Below are 20,504 nucleotides of genomic sequence, written 5' to 3'. Positions count from 1 at the left end.
CGTCAAGTAAAAACTCACAATAGAGTGAGGTCGAATCCCACAAGGATTGGTTGAATGAGCAATTCGGATTAGAAGTGTGTTCTAGTTGAGCGGAATCAAGATTTAGATGAGAATTGCGGAATGTAAAATTGGCGGGAAACGTAAATGACAAGAAATTGAAATGGAGGAATCTTAAATTGCATGAATTAAAGAGCAGAAGCTAAATTGCTGAAATTAAAAGGGAATGGGGGTGATTGCATGAATTGAGTTGCAGAATGTAAAGAGAAAGTGGAAATCAGAAATGGGGAATTCATTGGGTTATAGGAGATATTGAGATCTCCGAATCAAAACATGTTTATCTCTTCCTCAACCAATGCGTTCATTGAATTTTACTTGGCAATCTTATATGATTGGATCCCAATCCCTTGGCTCACCAATTCTCTCTAAAAACAAACAAATTCCCAATCCCTTGGTTTAAATGTTCATAAGAAGAGATGATGCTCGATCACTGATTATACCACACAGTTTCATGAACCACAATTTGGTAGGATTACATGTCACAATATCCATCCAAACCCCAATCCAATTCACTGTGAGAAAGCTTCTCTAGCATGAATCCTCCATTCCTTTCCCAAGGTTCCGAAGGATTCCAATTATGGGTAGTTTCTTTCCCAAGACAACTACCCAATGGAATTAGATCGAGAAGCTTTCTAACAAAATTCAAGAGAAAAGATTGAAGAAGAAGATAAACTATTATTGATTCATTGAATTACAATAGAGCTCCCTAACCCAATGAAAGGGGTTTAGTGAGTCATAGCTCTGAATTCAATTACAAAACTAAAAGAAAATGATCCCCAGTTCTCTCCCCATCAGGGGTTGGATTCCCCTTCAATCCCCTTTCTCCTTCAAATGCAGAAACTAAGGCCTTTAAATAGGCTCCCTAAATTACAAAATGAAAATGAAATTCAAAGCAAATTACAATCAAATGAAAATAAACTATTCTAGATGATTCTTGTGGCCTTGATTTGGTGTTGTTGATGGGCCTTGCTTGCTTGAAGGGTAGAGTGACATAATTGATCCAAAAAGGATAATGATCCATTAAACTACACTCAAACGTTGCACCCCCCTTTCTTGAGTCGTCACTTTGTTCTCTTGTCAACCTTGCCAATTTGATGCCAAATATAGACTATTATACCTCGTTGGAAAGCTATGGATGTCAGCTTTCTAACGCAACTGGAAGCACCTCAATTGGATCTCTACAACTCGAGTTATACTCCATGGAAGGTGAAGAGGTCAGCTGGCCTGATTGCATGTTGGTACTATGCTCTTCTATGCATATTACGGGGCTGTTTTCTCCCTCAATTTTTAGTATCCACCATGCATGCCATATATGCTTGGAAAGCTCTAGATGTCTTCTTTCCAATGCATTTTGAATCACCTCATTTGGAGTTTTGTAGCTCAAGTTATTTATGTTTGAAGAAGGCATGGTCAAGCTGTTCCATATAACACGTTTAAGCTCCAGTTTAAGCTTAAACTGGAGCTTAAACGCTGGCACTCCCTGGAGGCACAAGCTCGAGCACGTTTAAGCTTCAGTTTAAGGTTAAACTGAAGCTTAAACGTGGAAATGGAAGAAGGCAACCCTGGAGTGTGGAATTGTCGAACACGTTTAAGCTTCAGTTTAAGGTTAAACTGGAGCTTAAACGTGGAAATGGCTCCCTGGTGCTTTTCTTACTTCTGGCGTTTAACCTCCAGTTTAAGGTTAAACTGGAGGTTAAACGTGAAAATGCTTCCTTGGTGAAATTCTCATTCTGGCGTTTAACTTCCAGTTTAAGGTTAAACTGGAGGTTAAACGCCAGTTCCAGCATTTCTTAGCCTTCATGATTCTGGCGTTTAAGCTCCAGTTTAGGCTTAAACTGGATCTTAAACTCCACATGTGATATTCAAGCTTCCTTTATTGATTTTGTTGCTTCCTTGCCTAGCCTCTTCTTCCCTGAAATCATCCAAACAATTGCATCAAAGTCTTGCAAAAATTCATGAGAATTCTTCCATTCATAGCTTTCAAGGAATTTAACTAAAAACTCATGGAATTTGCATCAAAATCTTCATGTTGAATGATTTAAGACGAGCATGACTATTTGGCCCAAAATGATTACTTAAGGCTCAAGAAAATGCATAAAACAACTAAAAATAAAAGAAAAAGGCTAGTGAAACTAGCCTAAGATGCCTTGGCATCACAACACCAAACTTAATCCTTGCTTGTCCCCAAGCAAGTTCTGAATTATTGAGAAGAAAGAATGAAACAGAAAGTAAATTCATTAGCCATATCAGTAAGTAATTGACATTGATTAATGGGGTGTTCATGCAGAAAGTTGTTGCAGCATCACTTTATTGTTTCTTAGGTAAGAATGTCACTTTTTATGTTTCCACTAAAACACTGCTTATGGCCTCTTGTTATTCACATATCCTTGGCAAGTTTCTTTTCTTTGTTTTTCTTTTTCTTTGAGCTTATTTGCTCCTTGTTGCTCAGTGTCATGTGTTGCTCAAGCCTTTGGCATTTTCTTTTTCTTATTAGTGCACTACACATATCCACTACAGGCATTTTAGTTCACATTTCTTCTTGAGACATTGGTGCCCAGCACCTCTTTGTGTGACTAAATGTTTTGTATTTAGGTTGCTCTTGATAATGGACTTTTGGTTGATAATCCCGGGTTAGTTAACCCAAGTTACCAAGTGTTGAAACACTCCTCAGAACCTATTCATCCAAGCATATCCTTAATACATAAACACCACAGGCATTTGTCTCAGAAGTTCAAACCATTGGTGCCTAGCTTATTTTCTCAATTTTTTGCTTTTTGGTTGCCCTTTTTCAGTGGCTTTTTCTTCTTCTTTTTCTTTCTTTTTCATGGCCAAAGACATTTATTCATCAAGATCCATAGACAGCATCCTAATTTCCACTAAAAGTGACAATTCTAACTTTATTTCTTAGTGAGCTGACTATTCAATCAAACATGCATACCACCACTTAATCTTATTTGATTTCTTACCAAATGGAATTGAGTTACTTTTGTTCAAACATTTCTTTTATTTTATGGAAACAGAACAAGCATGGCAAGCATTTGTTTAAGAAGATGAAGTTATCCAGACACTTAGACTATCACTTATTTGAAAATTAAACAAACAGACAAACAAAAATTGCAATGACTCAAACTTAAAGCAGGGATGCATGCAAACTTCAAATATCAGCAATTCAAAGTACAAGCAATTAAGTGACAATACAACCTTTTAGCATCTTCTTTGTTGTTCATCATCCTTCCTAGCCTTGGTGTTCTTTTTGATGATGATGTATATTCCTTCCATGAGATTGATTGTCTTCCTGCAAAGCTATTAGAAGTTGCTTGTTCCCCAAGCACTTTGAGAATTGGTTAGCATGCATGGATGTTTGTAGGCCTCTGAACTTAGATTGGTGTGTGAACACGAAACTTAGTTCCTTGCCATATGCAGCAATTGGGATCATATGCAGAAAACCTCATGTGCTTTTATTAAGAAAATAACTATGAACTAGAAAAAAAAACTATGAACTAGAAATTAAACTATTGTTTAAGTAGTTTCCCTGATTGGTTGGAGCTAGTGACTAGTCATGCTGAGGTAGAAATGTGCTTTTAATGAAGTTTTTGGTGGAACACCAAACTTAGAATCTCACATTCACCCTTGAATTATTTTGGTGTGCAACACCAAACTTAGCTCCTTGCAATACAGATAAATCTACTTAACTCTTTTATTGAAATAACTAGAAAAGAAAAACTACCTTTGGTTGGGTTGCCTCCCAACAAGCGCTTCTTTAACGTCATTAGCTTGACATGCTGTTCCTGACTTTCTTCCTCTTCCTCCAGTTTGTTAAGAGGAATGACTTCAAGTGGATAAAGGAGCTAGTTAGTGCCCCTTGTTGTGAATGCTTCTTTCCAGCAAGCTTTCCCTTGTGATTGGCTTGAGTGAACTTGCTTGTTGGCTCAGGAGTTGGATTGTTCTTCGACCTTCTCTTCTTCATGGATATGGTCCTTTGTTTCTCGGTCACAATCCTCATTTTGGTGCTTGTTTCTACTGCCTTCACATCCTTGATCTCAGAACTTGGTTGTTGTTGGACAGTTAGAGTATCCTGTTCATCAAAAGCTTCCTGAATTTGTGGTTCAATGAACCCTTCCTCTTTGCAACTCTCTGTGTCATTGGAGTGTGATCTCCCTTGATTGACTTTCTCCCTTTCTTGTTCTTCTGATTCCTCCCTTGGGTTTGCCATGGTATCACTAGAAGAATTGTGGGTAGGGATTTGCTTTGATAGATATCCAATTTGTGCTTCTAGCTTTTGAATGGCAGCACCTTGATTTTGTAAGTTGGATATCACTTCTTCCTTAAAGCCTTTCAAATCGGCCACATCTCTGCCCATAGTTGCAAGCATTCCTTCTATCCTGTTTAATTGATCTTGAAATTGTTGGTTCGGATTGGGTTGATGAGGTTGATTATCTTGGCTATGATATGGTGGTTGGGAGTATGTGTTTTGTGTGGGCTGATAGAGTCTTTGGTTGGAGTGTTGGTAGTGGTATGACTCTTGTGTGTAGTGGAATGAGTCTTGTGGATAATGAAATGAATTGTATGAATTTGAGAAGGAATTTTGTGCTGAGAAATGCTCAAGTGATGAAGAATTTGGATATGTAAAACTAGGAGGTGAGGTTGGATAATTCAGAGGTGATGGCTCTTGATGAATGGGGTGTGAATAAGTGAAATCTCTTTGGTTTTGATCTTCCCAGCCACAACTTGAGTAGTGATCAAATTCACCAAAACATGGACCATTTTGTGGCTCTGGGAAGTACCCCGTTTCCTGTTCCTGATACTCCCACCCACCATGAGCATAATAACATGAATCATTCTGTGGTGGTGGAGAGTTTCTCATGAATTTTGATTGACCAAAAGATGATGGATACTCCTTTCTTTTTTGCAATGTGCTCAGTCTCAAACAATACTCATCCAAAGATAGTGGAAATTCCATAGTGAGGCAATATCACAAACAGCTAGTGGTTAGTATGCTAACAAGTGAATAAGCAAAGAAAACAAATTAAAATTTGCAGAAATTAGCAGTAATAAACTGAAACAAAAACTATTAACAAAAGAAAAGAAAAATTGCTCAATCTAGTTAACTTCCAATTGGAGAATTGTCAATCGAAAACCAATCCCTGTGGGATTCGACCTCACTCTATTGTGAGTTTTTACTTGACGATAGCCGGTGCACTTGCCGGAAGGAATTTTGCCGATCGTGCAATTTCCTAAATCGTGGCATAACAAGTTTATGCGCATCAAGTTTATGCGCATCAAAAGCTTCCTGTTCATGGTGGAGAAGGCCTTGTGTGACTTAGGGGCCAGTATCAATTTGATGTCTCTAACAATGATGAGAAGAATGAAGATTGAGGAAGCCAAACCAACAAGAATGGCCCTCCAATTGGCAGATCGAACTTTTAAATTCCCTCATGGGATAGTTGAGGATTTGTTGGTGAAGGTGGGAGATTTTATATTTCCTGCTGATTTTGTGGTGTTAGATATGGAGGAAGAAGCCAAAGCTTCAATAATTCTGGGAAGACCCTTCCTGGCTACTGCTGGAGCCATCATAGATGTACAAAAGGGTGAACTCACTCTTAGACTACATGATGAGAAATTGGTGTTTAACGTATTCAAGGCAATGAGCTATCCATCAGAATCACTAAGGGAATGCATGAGGGTGGATGTAGTGGACATTGCAGTACAAGAAACCTTTGAGGAAACAACAAAGGAAGTGGCAGAGGAGGAGTTCACCAAGGACATAGAAGTTAGTGACATCAAGGCTACTGAAACAACCATGCCAAACATGCCAGAGATAGTGAAAGAAGAGAAGGAAGCACCAAAACCTGAGCTCAAAGCATTGCCCCCTAATCTCAAGTATGCATACTTGGGTAGTGATGAGAGTCATCCTGTTATCATTAGCTCTGCCCTGAGTCAAGAACAGGAAGAAGAATTGATCAAGGTGCTACAAACTCATCAAGATGCCATTGGATGGACCCTAGCTGATTTGAAGGGGATAAGTTCATCCATATGCATGCATAAAATCTTGTTAGAAGAGGATGCTAGACCCTCCATCCAAGCTCAGAGAAGATTGAATCCCGTCATGAAAGAAGTGGTACAAAAGGAGGTCATGAAGTTATGGCAGGCAGGGGGTAATCTACCCCATTTCTGATAGCCCATGGGTTAGTCCCATCCATGTAGTTCCCAAGAAAGGTGGCATAACTGTGGTGCCAAATGAGAGGAACGAACTCATACCCACAAGAACTGTCACTGGGTGGAGGATGTGCATAGACTACAGGAAGCTCAATGAAGCCACCAGAAAAGATCATTTCCCACTCCCATTCATAGATCAGATGCTTGAAAGGCTTGCAGGACATGCTTACTATTGCTTTTTGGATGGATACTCAGGCTATAATCAGATAGTAGTTGATCCTAGAGATCAAGAGAAAACATCATTTGTTTGTCCATATGGAGTTTTTGCTTATAGACGCATGCCCTTTGGATTGTGCAATGCACCTGCCACTTTCCAAAGATGCATGCTGTCCATCTTTTCGGACATGATTGAAAAATTTATTGAGGTCTTCATGGATGATTTTTCTGTGTTTGGAGATTCTTTTCCTAGCTGCCTACACCACCTTGCCTTGGTGCTTAAGAGGTGCCAAGAGACTAACCTAGTATTAAACTGGGAAAAATGTCATTTCATGGTCACAGAAGGAATAGTCCTTGGCCACAAAATCTCTAATAGAGGCATTGAGGTGGACAGAGCTAAGGTGGAACTCATTGAAAAACTACCTCCACCAAGTAATGTCAAGGCAGTTAGGAGTTTTTTGGGACACGCTGGTTTTTACAGAAGGTTTATTAGAGACTTTTCTAAAATAGCCAAACCTTTGAGTAACTTGCTTGTCTCTGATACACCCTTTGTATTTGATAAAAATTGCATGCTAGCCTATGAACTTTTGAAGCAAAAACTTTCCTCTGCACCTATCATTGCCCCACCTGATTGGAACTTACCTTTTGAACTGATGTGTGATGCATCAGACCTTGCTATTGGGGCAGTGTTAGGACAAAGGAAAGACAATTTGGTACATGTGATTTATTATGCCAGTAAAGTCTTGAATGATAACCAAAGGAATTACACAACCACTGAAAAAGAACTCTTGGCAATAGTCTTTGCATTTGACAAATTTAGATCCTATCTCATTGGATCTAAAGTCATTGTCTTCACTGATCATTCAGCTTTAAAGTACTTACTTGCTAAACAAGAATCCAAACCAAGACTTATTAGATGGGTTCTTTTGTTGCAGGAATTTGACATTGAAATCAAAGACAAGAAGGGTGTAGAAAACAAGGTGGCAGACCATTTATCAAGGATACCATGTGAAGAAGGAAGCGCACAAAGCACACATATAAATGAGTGCTTTCCTGATGAACAACTCATGGTAATTCACAAGGCACCCTGGTTTGCAGACATAGCAAACTTCAAGGCCACTGGGAGTTTGCCGTTGGAATTTAACAAGCATCAAAGGAAGAAATTGGTAAATGATGCCAAATACTTCATCTGGGACGAACCATACTTGTTCAAAAAATGTTCGTTCGGATGGCATACTCAGAAGATGCATATCCGAGGAAGAAGGAAGGGAAGTCTTATGAGACTGCCATGGCTCCACTTATGGAGGACATTTTGCAGGAGAAAGAACAGCAGCTAAGGTGTTGCAGTGTGGTTTTTATTGGCCCACTATCTTCAAAGATGCAAAGGAACTAGTGAAGTTTATGGCGCCGTTGCCGGGGATTGGTTTTCGATTGACAATTCTCAAATTGGAAGTTAACTAGATTGAGCATTTTTTTTTGTTTTGATTAATTCAGTACAAGTTACTTGTTGAATTTTAATTTCTGCACTCTGTTATATGCTTTCTTTCTTTATGCCTTTAAATTCAAGCAACTAACTCACTGACTCACTAACTGTTTGAATTAATTCCTCAATTGCTCTAACCATACTCTTCCATTAACCAAGAGTATTTCACTTGTTTGTTGCCTGTGCTATGTTCTTGTATGACAGGTAGGAGAGGAGAGACATCAACTCCTCCATATACCGAACCAGAGAGGACCCTTCATAGACTTAGAAGGGAAGCAAGAGGGAAGAGAGTACTGGGAGAAGAAGAATCTGAAGGAGAATCTGAGGACAATTTTGAGGAAGCTCTAGATCTCAACATGGATAGAGAAGTTCACAACCATGAGAGAGCTGATGGAAACAATGCCATTCCTGAGAGGAGGGTTCTTAGTTCATACATAAACCCAACCTCTGGGAATTGTGGTAGCAGCATTCAAAAACCACCCATTCAGGCCAACAATTTTGAACTCAAACCACAGCTAATATCACTTGTGGAGAATCATTGTTCATTTGGTGGGAGTGCTAATGAAGATCCCAACCAACATCTCACAAAATTCCTGAGAATTTGTGACACTGTGAAGTCCAATGGAGTCCAGGAAGATGCCTATAAACTGCTTTTGTTCCCATTTTCACTTAGGGACAAAGCAGCTAAGTGGCTGGAATCATTCCCAAGGGGGAGTCTAACAACATGGGATGAGGTGGAAAGCAAGTTTCTGGCACGTTTCTACCCCCCACAAAAGGTCAATAGGCTTCGATCTGAGGTTCAGACTTTTAGACAACAAGATGGTGAAACTCTCTACGAGGCATGGGAGAGATTCAAGGATTTGACAAGGAAATGCCCACCAGACATGTTCCATGATTGGGTGCAATTGCATATTTTCTATGATGGACTGTCTTATGAATCAAGGAAGGCTGTAGACCATTCATCAGGAGGTTCATTGAACAGGAAAAAGACTGTGGAAGAAGCCATTGAGGTAATTGAGACAGTGGCTGAGAATGAGTACTACTATGCATCAGAGAGGCACAACACTAAGGGAGTCATGGAACTGAACCATGTTGATACAATTCTAGCCCAAAACAAGGTGTTTGCCAAGCAACTAGCAGAGCTTACCAGGCAATTAGAAACAAAGCAAGTGGCTGCAATACACACACAAGATCAAGAGGAAGTAAGCATTGAAGGAGGTGATTGGGAAGAGGCCAACTATGTGGGAAACCAACAAAGGCAATCATATGATCCACATTCCAACACTTACAACCCAGGATGGAAAAATCACCCAAACTTTGGGTGGGGGAACCAACAAACCCAACCACAAAACCACAAACCTTACAACCACAACCAACATAACAATTTCACATACCAAAACTCCAACCAAAGATCATACCAAGCCACACAAAACACTTACTCTCAACCACCATATCATGGCCAAAATAATCAACCTACCCAACCTAACCCGAACCAACAATTTCAAGATCAATTAAACCGGATAGAAGGAATGATGGCAACCATGAGTCAAGACATAACCGAATTGAAAAGCTTCAGGGATGATGTGAGAGCTACCTTAAGAAACCATGGTGAAAAACTCAAGAGGATGGAGTCTCAAGTAGGAGAGCTATCTCAACAGGCCCCCAAATCAACTGCAGTGTTCCCTAGTGACACAGAAAAGAATCCTAAAGGGGAACAAAAGAGAGTGAGATGGGAAGAATGCAAGGCCATCACCATATTGAAGGAAGTCTCAGAAGAAGAAGGAATCAGGCCCTCAGAGCAGGAGCCAGAAATCTTGAAGGAAGGTGTGGAAGAAGCTAAGCAGGAAAGTGGAACTGAGCAAGCCAAGGAACTGCAAAAAGGCATGCTGGGAATATACCAACCAAAAGCACCATTTCCTCAGAGGTTAGGAGGAGGTGAAAAAGGGAAAACCTATTCAAGGTTTTTAGAGACATTTAAGTCTCTCCATATCAATATTCCCTTTCTTGAGATTCTCCAGCAGATGCCTACACATATCAAGTATTTAAAGGAATTGCTGAGCAAGAAAAGAGTTTTAAAGGGAGGACAAACTGTAATAATGAACAAAGAATGCAGTGCCCTCATCAAGAAGGAGATAATCTCTAAGAAAACAGACCCAGGAAGTTTTCATATCCCCTGCATCATAGGGGAAACAAAAATTGACAGAGGATTCTGTGATCTAGGAGCTAGCATAAATGTGATGCCTCTGACTCTTATGAAGAGGCTACAACTGAATGAGGTGAGATCCACTGATGTAATCATACAACTGGCTGACAAAACTCAGAAGCAAGCTGAGGGGGTAGTTGAGAATGTGCTGGTGAAAGTGGGAAATTATTTTTTCCCCACAGACTTTGTCATTTTGGACATGGAAGAAAACTACCTACACCCCATCATTCTGGGGAGGCCATTTCTAGCCACTGCTAGAGCACTCATAGATGTAGAACAAGGAGAGCTAATTTTGAGAATACATGATGAACAGCTCATTTTCAATGTTTTCAAACCTGCATCTGAGCTTGAACCAGAACATGAAAAGCCTAAGGATGAGAGTAGCCATCTGTGTTTGGAGGAAAGCAATCCGGCAGCTGAAACTCTGAAACAGTCCTTGGAAAGCAAACAAGAATTGCAAGAGTTAAAGCCACAAGAATCAATAGAAACAGATCAGAAGGATCCTCCCGGCATAAGGGTCAATGAAGAAAGCTTCAAGAGAAAGGGAAGAATTGTAAAGAAATTGCCAAGAGGGTGGAGAAACAAGAAAATTCCCACTGAAGGTTTCTCTCCGGGAGATGAAGTGATATCAAGTCATTATCTGCCAATCCCACCTGGCCTTAAAACCATTCCTTCCCAGCTCCCTCAAGTGTTCACAATCAGGAAGGTTCTTTCTATGGAACATTTAGAAGTCATGAAGGAATCAAATGGGGACGTTTTCATAGTAAGAGGAGAAGACATCAAGCACTACAATCCACTCTAACAAAGGACAACCGTCAAGCTAGTGACGTTAAAGAAGCGCTTCATGGGAGGCAACCCATGTTTTAGTATCCTTACTCTTTAGTGCTTTGCTTTACATCTAATAAAGCATGGTTTCTTATGCATGAACTTGAATCCTCAGGACAACTATTGATAAAGTGCACTAAACTTTGCATGTAAATTACAATTGGTCTCTAAGTTTGGTGTGCCTGAAGGCACTCCCAAATCTTACTCAAATTGGATTCCATCTTTCATTCAAGGTGCACGACCAAACATTAAGTTTGGTGTTCCTTTTGAACACAGTTTATGAAAAGCAAGAAATTCCTCTGGATTTAGAAATTCATGACAAGTATACCATTTGCATGTTTTAATACTTTGATTTCAATTACTTTAGGTAGTAAAATTGTTTAGGATCAAAGCGCCAAAGTGACTAGGATTATTTAGAATTATGCACATTCATTAAGGACAACCAACATGGATTTCATGTCATCAGGACACATTACCAAACACTAAGTTTGGTGTCCAGTAATAAGTGTGCATACATACAAAAGTCACGGCTATAAGCTCAGGAAGTCAATCATTGATTTACAATTCAAAAAGAAGAAAAAAAAAGACATGTACAAGTACTATTCATTATTCACATGCACGAAAAAAATGATAGCAAATTTGTTTGTTTGTGCAGGTACAAAAGGAAAGATAAAAATGGAGGAAAAAGACAAAGGGGAGGTTCCGTGCTTGGTCAAAAAGGAAGTTCACAAGTCTTTGAAACTAACACATGGGAAAAGGAAGTTCTGCATGAAAAGATAGCTACATGTACAACCTAATGCACTCAGAATACTTCCAAGAAAATGAAAAGCAATTCGTCCTTCTCCCTAATTCATATATTACCATCAAGCCACCCTTCACAAATCACCCTAGCCGTCCAGTCTTCACTTACAAGCACTATAAAGAACCACTTGGGGAACGAGTTCCACACCACCAATTCTCCTTCATGCACATTTTCCTTCATCATAGCATAACTATCTCTTGCCGAAAACAACCTCACCACACTTCCAACAACACTTCTTGCTTCACCTTGTCAACTTTAGCTTGTAACTTACCAAAACCAAAGAACCAATGGCAGCCTCATCTAGCCACAAAAGAAGAAAAGACAAGCAACCAATGGAGGAGAACAGGGAATTCGATGCAAGGAGATACAAATCAGTTTTCCATGAGATTCAAGCCGAATGGATGAGACCTAAAAGGGTACTAGCTGAGGTTCCCTTTGACCTTGAAAAGGATGAGTTCCCAGGTGTTTGGGAGAAGATCAAAAAGAGGAAGTGGGAGCTCCTGACTAAGCCAATCACTAAAATCAACATCAACTTGGTGAAGGAGTTCTATGCAAATGCAGTGAGGGAAGACTCAACCAAGAAACCCACATACAAAAGCTATGTGAGAGGGGTGGAAGTTGACTTCAGTCCCAAAGCAATCATGAAAACTCTTGGCCTGAAAAACATACATTTCGGCCAAGCAAGTTATGAAGAAAGGATGATAGGAGAACCTGACTATACAACTATTGCTGAAGACCTTTGTGCCATCAGAGCTGAATGGGTGAGAAAAACAAGAGGGGCTCCAAGAGTCTTGAGAAGGGGAGACCTAACACCGGAAGCTAAAGGGTGGTATGCAATAGTTAGGAGATCCATCCTACCCACTGCAAACTCTTCAGAAATAGTCCCTAAAAGAGCCATCTTGCTACATTGCATTATGGTGGGAGGGGAAATCAAAGTTCATAAACTCATTGCTGAACAGATACAAGAGTTTAGTGAGAAAAGTGACCCTGAATCCTGGCTCCACTTCCCTAGCACCATCATTAGACTATGCATCGATGCCCAAGTACCACTTGAAGATGAAAGACCTAATTGGCTATATCCGGGACTGGCCATAACTGCATACAGAATGACTCTTGGCCCAACTGCTCCAAGACACACAAAAAGAAGAAATGAAGAAGGGCAACAAGCGGAAGAAGAGCAAGAAGCGGAACAAGAAGGACAGGAAGGAGAAGACAGAGAAGAAGAGCAAGAAGAGCAAGCAATTCCAGAAAGAAGACAACGAACTCCTAGAGACCCCATGGATATGAGCAGAATGCAGGAAATCATGGAAGGAATGTCTCAACAATACATGAGGTCTCAGGAGAGACAAGAGGACTTTCACCTAAAAATGATGGATATGCAAAGGAACTTTGAATCAAGATTCTTGGATCTGCAAAGGGAACAGAATTTACACTTACAGGAATCCTTCAGCCACATATGCCAACACCAAGATGCCAATGTCTTGGCAATCAAGGAAGCCACCACTTTACAGAATGCAAGATACTCAGTCCAAGCTGATTACAACATCAGTTCGCAAATCAAGCTTAACTACATAGGAGAACATTTACACAAGATGGACCCAGCATTCCCAGCTTTTGATGAGTATTTCAAAGGGAGGAAAGAAGGAGAAATAAACAAGGCAATGATCCTTGAAAAAGGAGTGGAAGAAACAATGAAAAAGGCTGGATTCTGGAAAAAGCTCATAAGAAAAGACAAAGGAAGTTCAAGTGGTCAAAAAGGGGTAGGAAGCAAGAAGAAGCAGGATCCCAAGAATCAAGAAGAACCAAGCAATAAATGAGAGGTGGTCTCTCTCCTTAATATTCAAATGATGATTGGTGAATTGTCTTTATGAGCTTTCTTTCATTATAAGTCATTTAAGTTTTAATGTGAAGTCTCTAGTATGTTTGTCTGTTTATTGCTTTGAATAAAGTGAATGCCTAGATGTTTGGATATAACTTCACCTTCTTAAACAAGTGCTTGCCATGCTTGTCCTGTTTCCAAAAATAAAAGAAAAGTTTGAACAAAAGTAACTTGGCTCGATTAGTGACAAATCAAGTAGAATTAAGTGGTGGTATGCATGCTTGATTGTTTAAGTCAGATCACTGGAAATAGAGTGTAGAATTATCATTTTTTGTGTAGAAATTGAAAACTGTCTATGGATCTTGATGAATAAATGTCTTTGGCCATGAAAAAGAAAGAAAAAGAAGAAGAAAAAGCCACTGAAAAAGGGCAACCAAAAAGCAAAAAAATTGAGAAAATAAGCTAGGCACCAATGGTTTGAACTTCTGAGACAAATGCCTATGGTGTTTATGTATTAAGGATATGCTTGGATGAATAGGTTCTGAGGAGTGTTTCAACACTTGGTAACTTGGGTTAACTAACCCGGGATTATCAACCAAAAGTCCATTATCAAGAGCAACCTAAATACAAAACATTTAGTCACACAAAGAGGTGCTGGGCACCAATGTCTCAAGAAGAAATGTGAACTAAAATGCCTAAAGTGGATATGTGTAGTGCACTGATAAGAAAAAGAAAATGCCAAAGGCTTGTGCAACACATGACACTAAGCAAACAAGGAGCAAAGGAGCTCTAAGAAAAAGAAAAGAAAAACAAAGAAGAGAAAAGTGCCAAGGACATAAGAATAACAAGAGGCCATAGCAGTGTTTGATGGATGCAATGAAAAAGTGATAATCTTACCTGATAAGTATGAAAAAGTGATGCTGCAACTTTCTGCATAAAACCCTTCTGATGAACTTCAAATGCTTGCTAATATAGCCAATGTAATTGCTTTCTGTTTCATACTTTCTTCTCAATTAACTCAGGACTTGCTTAGGGACAAGCAAGTATTAAGTTTGGTGTTGTGATGCCAAGGCATCTTAGGCTAGTTTCACTAGCATTTTTCTGTTAGTTTTAGTTGTTTTATGCATTTTCTTGAGCTTAAAGTAACCAAGAATGGTTAAATGAATAACAAAGCAATGAACCATCCAAACAGTATGATTTTAATGCAAATTCCATGAGTTTTAGTTATATTACTTGAATGCTATGAATGGAAGATTTCTCATGAAATTTTGCAAGACTTTGATGCAATTGTTTGGATGATTTCAGGGAAGAAGAGGCTAAGCAAGGAAGCAACAAAATCAATAAAGGAAGCTTGAATATCACATGTGGAGTTTAAGTTCCAGTTTAAGCCTAAACTGGAGCTTAAACGCCAGAATCAGGAAGGCTAAGAAATGCTGGAATTGAAGTTTAACCTCCAGTTTAACCTTAAACTGGAGGTTAAACGCCAGAATGAAAGTCTCACCAAAGAAGCATTTCCACGTTTAACCTCCAGTTTAACCTTAAACTGGAGGTTAAACGCCAGAAGTGAGAAGGGCACCAAGGGGGGCAGTTCCACGTTTAACCTCCAGTTTAACCTTAAACTGGAGGTTAAACGCCAGAAAAGGGAAAAGCACCAGGGAGCCATTTCCACGTTTAAGCTCCAGTTTGACCTTAAACTGGAGCTTAAACGTGTTCGACCAAGTTTTCTCCTCCAGGGTTGCTTTCTCCATTTCCACGTTTAAGCTCCAGTTTAACCTTAAACTGGAGCTTAAACGTGTTCGACACCTCCAGGGCTACCTTTCTCAGCTTCCACGTTTAAGCTCCAGTTTAACCTTAAACTGGAGCTTAAACGTGTTCGACACCTCCAGGGCTACCTTTCTCAGCTTCCACATTTAAGCTCCAGTTTAACCTTAAACTGGAGCTTAAACGTGTTCGACCTCCAGGATGGCTTTCTCTATTTCCACGTTTAAGCTCCAGTTTAACCTTAAACTGGAGCTTAAACGTGTTCGACCTCCAGGGCTGCCTTTTCTATCTCCACGTTTAAGCTTCAGTTTAACCTTAAACTGAAGCTTAAACGTGTTCGACTATATTACCCTCCAGGGCTGCCTTCTTCCATTTCCACGTTTAAGCTTCAGTTTAACCTTAAACTGAAGCTTAAACGTGCTTCCACAAAAGGCATCACTGGAAGTGTCTGGCGTTTAAGCTGCAGTTTAAGCTTAAACTGCAACTTAAACGCCACTCTTGGAAAAGGTTTCTGGGCCAAAAATATTGCGGTTTAAGTTAGTATTTGAGCACAAACATTAACTTAAACTTACTCTGGTATGAAACCCAATTGAATATCATGGTTTATGGGATTGGGCCTGAAGGATTGATGAGTCTGAAATTTCCATTTATTGAGTCATGTGTCATTATTTGATTATCACTAAGTTGGCTCAATGAATGTTACAGAATTTGGATCAACAGCCTCATCAAGATTATGGATCATAAACCCAAGGCAAAAGGAAAGCAGGGAGAGGCCTCAAAGCCCAAGAAACACAACAGAAGCTCAATATAGAAAGTGTATAAATAGGATAGAATTTAAGTTAGAAAGGACTTTTACCTTTTCATTGAGCTAGTTTTCATATCTTTGTAATTGAATTCAGAGCTATGACTCACTAAACCCCCTTTCATTGGGTTAGGGAGCTCTATTGTAATTCAATGAATCAATAATAGTTTATCTTCTTCTTCAATCTTTTCTCTTGAATTTTGTTAGAAAGCTTCTCGATCTAATTCCATTGGGTAGTTGTCTTGGGAAAGAAACTACCCATAATTGGAATCCTTCGGAACCTTGGGAAAGGAATGGAGGATTCATGCTAGAGAAGCTTTCTCACAGTGAATTGGATTGGGGTTTGGATGGATATTGTGACATGTAATCCTACCAAATTGTGGTTCATGAAACTGTGTGGTATAATCAGTGATCGAGCATCATCTCTTCTTATGGACATTTAAACCAAGGGATTGGGAATTTGTTTGTTTTTAGAGAGAATTGGTGAGCCAAGGGATTGGGATCCAATCATATAAGATTGCCAAGCAAAATTTAATGAACGCATTGGTTGAGGAAGAGATAAACATGTTTTGATTCGGAGATCTCAATATCTCCTATACCCAATGAATTCCCCATTTCTGATTTCCACTTTCTCTTTACATTCTGCAACTCAATTCATGCAATCACCCCCATTCCCTTTTAATTTCAGCAATTTAGCTTTTGCTCTTTAATTCATGCAATTTAAGATTCCGCCATTTCAATTTCTTGTCATTTACATTTTCCCGCCAATTTTACATTCCGCAATTCTCATCTAAATCTTGATTCCGCTCAACTAGAACACACTTCTAATCCGAATTGCTCATTCAACCAATCCTTGTGGGATTCGACCTCACTCTATTGTGAGTTTTTACTTGACGATAGCCGGTGCACTTGCCGGAAGGAATTTTGCCGATCGTGCAATTTCCTAAATCGTAGCATAACAAGTTTATGCGCATCAATTAGCTAGTCTGTTTAGTTAGTTTTAGCTTAGTTTCACTCATTTTCTTTGAATTAAACAAGTATTTTTATGAGTTTTGTTTTCATGCATAAGAATACCAAGGACCATGTTAATTGTGGCTAATTTCATGCAAATGAGTCAATAAATGCATAAATAAATAAATCTCATGAAGTTGATTCCATTGATTGCATGCATTGGTGAGACTTTGAAGCAAGTTTCCTTGTTTATGATAGGTGATGCAATAAGAAGGCATTGAAGCAAGAATGAAGCAAGCAAGTGGCTAACAATTCATTCAAGAAGAGAAATATGCACGTTTCTAACTTGGAGTTACATTGGAGTGCTTGGCAACAATGCCAAGAAGTAAACTAGGCAAGAAGAAGAGGAGTTGGGCATTGCCAACGCCAGGAACAAGGGGGTGCTCCTAGGCAATGCCAGGCAGCCCTGGGGAATGAATATAGAGGAGTTGCACGTTGCCAACTTGCACTTCAACTAGAGTGTCCATCAACAACGCCCAACAATGCAAGGCAGCCCTGGAGAACACGTTTGGGTGTTGCCAACTTGGAGAAAGGGTGAGTGTTTGATGGTAACGCAGGCAAGCAAGGAATTGGGCCAGGAGGGAGCTCGAGGGCATTGCCAACGTGGGAGTGTATAGGCGTTCTTCAAGGCAACGCTGAGCTAAAGATTTTGTGCAGCCAAAGAAGCTCGAGCACGTTGCCAACGTGCTGCTTCACTAGAGTGTTCAGAGGCAACGCCAGGGAGAAGAGCTTGGAAGGAGGCAATCCTGGAGAGCACGTTGCCAACGTGCTGCTTCACTAGTGTGTTTGAAGACAACGTCAAGACTTGGCCCAGGAAGGGGAGAAGCTGGCGTTGCCAACGCCAGGAACAAGAGACGTGTTCCAAGGCAACGCAGCAAGCCTTGGATCTCCACCCATCGAGCACGTTGCCAACGCCAGCCTTCATTGGCGTGTTTGGCAACAACTCAAGGCAACTTGGATGATACCTCTCCAACTCAAGCACGTTGCCAACGCCAGGAAACATAGGCGTGTTCAATGACAACGCCAAGCAGCAAGCATGGAGCCTTGAGGAAGGCTCGAGCACATTGCCAACTCCAGGAAGAGTTGGAGTGTTTTGTGACAACGCCAAGCAAGGAGGCTGTCCAGGAAAGGAAGCCAACGTTGCCAACGCTGAAGTGCATAGGAGTTATCCAAAGCAACACAGCAAACAAGTTTGGAGAGCAACCCTCCTTCACTCGAGCACGTTGCCAACGCCAAGCCCTATAGGCGTGTTCCAAGGCAACGTGACAAGCAAAGTTGAAGGCTAGAAAGCAGCCCTGGAGGGAAGCAACGAGCACGTTGCCAACGTGCCAATAAGGGGGCATGTTTGAGGACAACGCCAGCCCCATGACTCAGCCTTGGGAGGCTTGGCACATTGCCAACTTGGGAAGAGAGGGGCGTGTTCAGCAACAACTTCAACAAACTTGGCAGCCTGACCTTACCTTCTTTGAGGAAGCATAACTTGAGCTAGAAAAATCCAATTGAGATAAATCCAAGTGCATTAGAAAGAAGACACTCTGAGCTTTCCAATGATGCATGATAGTCTATATTGAAGCAGAGGATTGACACTCAAATTCTGGGCAACATTAAGCATGAAAGTAGAGTCAAGAAGAAGAAAAGCAAGTTGTTAGCAACAACTTGGGCTAACAACGCCCAAGTATCAAAACCCACTCCCAGGAAAACACTATGCACGTTGCCAACGTGCATTAAGGCTAGCGTTATTGGCAAAAACACCAAGCCATTGGGCCAGAAGCATGATGAATGAACTCCTCTTCCCTGTTTGGCAACACTTCTTCCATTGAGCCAGGAATACAACAAAGAGAAAGCCCACATTGCCAGCCCAAATTAAAGATCTCTGAAGAAGTTTTAGGAGTAGTATAAATAGAGAAGAGTTTGATACTTAGAGGAATTTTTTTTTTTGCTTTGGAACTTGTTTTTAGACTTTTACACTTAGAGTTTTTTTTTTTGGTTCACTGCTTCTCAACCATATTCTATTTTGTTTTCTTTTGGCAACTTTGAATTTCAGTTTTCAAGAACTTCTTCTCTATTTTTCTTCATTCTTCTCTACACTTAGTTTAATTTTCATCTTTGCAATTGTTGTTGAAATTGGAGCTATGATTCACTAAACCCCACTTTCATTAGGGGGAAGAGCTCTGCTCATTTGAATGAGTTGATAACTTTTCTTTTCCTTCTCAATTCAAGTGGTTCATCTAAAAGGAAACTCTTGTTCTTCATAGATTCAATCATTATCGAGAGAGGGATTAATCTATATGATTTGTGTGGTGAATTTGAGAAAAGAGCTACATAATTCAGTTTAGAGTTCATCCTTTCATGATTTCCTTGATCAATACACTTTAGTTGGTATGTGAGATGTAACCTCCCTTGGTTGAGATTCTGGAAGTTGTGTGGCTTGGATTAGGAATTGAACTTCATCTCTTCTCATGAATAATTAGATCACGAGAGTGGCAATTGATTGTGTTGAGAGAAATTGAGTTACCAAGAGATTGGGACTCAATTACCCACAATTTGCCATGGATCTATACCCATGATTCAGAAGGAATTGATCAACATCAATTCACTAAAATTCGCATCTCCGATCCCTAATGATCCTCTCCATCATCAATTCTCATTTCTTTTGCTCTTTAGTTGTTTGAATACCCATTACCCAATTCCCTTCTACATTCTTGCAATTCATTATTCTTGTCATTTACATTCTGTTTCTATATTTCTTGCTATTTACTCATATGCTCTTTAGAATTCTGCAATCTTTACTTTCTTGCAATTTATCTTTAATGTCATTTAAGTTTCTTGCATTTTAAGTTTCAGTTATTTACTTTCATCTTCTTTCTCTCTTCTAGTTCTTTACTTCATTGCCATTTAAATTTTTGCAATTATGTTCAAAAATCACAAATCTCATGAAATCAAAACCATGTTTGCTTGACTAAATCTACCATTTAACTAAAGTTGCTTAATCTATCAATCTCCGCGGGATCGACCTCACTCTTAGTGAGTTTTATTACTTGATACGACCCGCTATACTTGCCGGTAATTACGTGAAATAAAATTTTTACGTATCACCTGCCCATCTGATTAGAACTAAGTTTCATTGATATTTTAGAATTTATAGTATATTCTCTTCTTTTTATCCTATTTGATTTTTAGTTGCTTGGGGACAAGCAACAATTTAAGTTTGGTGTTGTGATGAGCGGATAATTTATACGCTTTTTGGCATTGTTTTTACATAGTTTTCAGTATAATTTAGTTAGTTTTTAGTATATTTTTATTAGTTTTTAAATAAAAATCACATTTCTGGACTTTACTATGAGTTTGTGTGTTTTTCTGTAATTTCAG

At 39.7% G+C, this 20,504-nt stretch overlaps 1 non-coding gene across 1 annotated transcript; it reads right to left on the bottom strand.

The window, feature by feature from the left end:
* Window positions 1–8,694: 8,694 nt before the first annotated feature.
* Window positions 8,695–8,798, bottom strand: LOC148548126 (small nucleolar RNA R71). Its single transcript, XR_015898217.1, has one exon. It is a non-coding gene; the product is annotated as a small nucleolar RNA R71 (small nucleolar RNA).
* Window positions 8,799–20,504: the final 11,706 nt, after the last annotated feature.

The sequence above is a fragment of the Arachis ipaensis genome, chromosome B8, assembly GCF_059453495.1.
Source record: "Arachis ipaensis isolate K30076 ecotype BB chromosome B8, ASM5945349v1, whole genome shotgun sequence".
Lineage (NCBI taxonomy): Eukaryota > Viridiplantae > Streptophyta > Magnoliopsida > Fabales > Fabaceae > Arachis > Arachis ipaensis.
The sequence above is the reverse complement of the archived record's forward strand: the minus strand, read 5'-3'. Positions and strand labels throughout refer to the sequence as shown.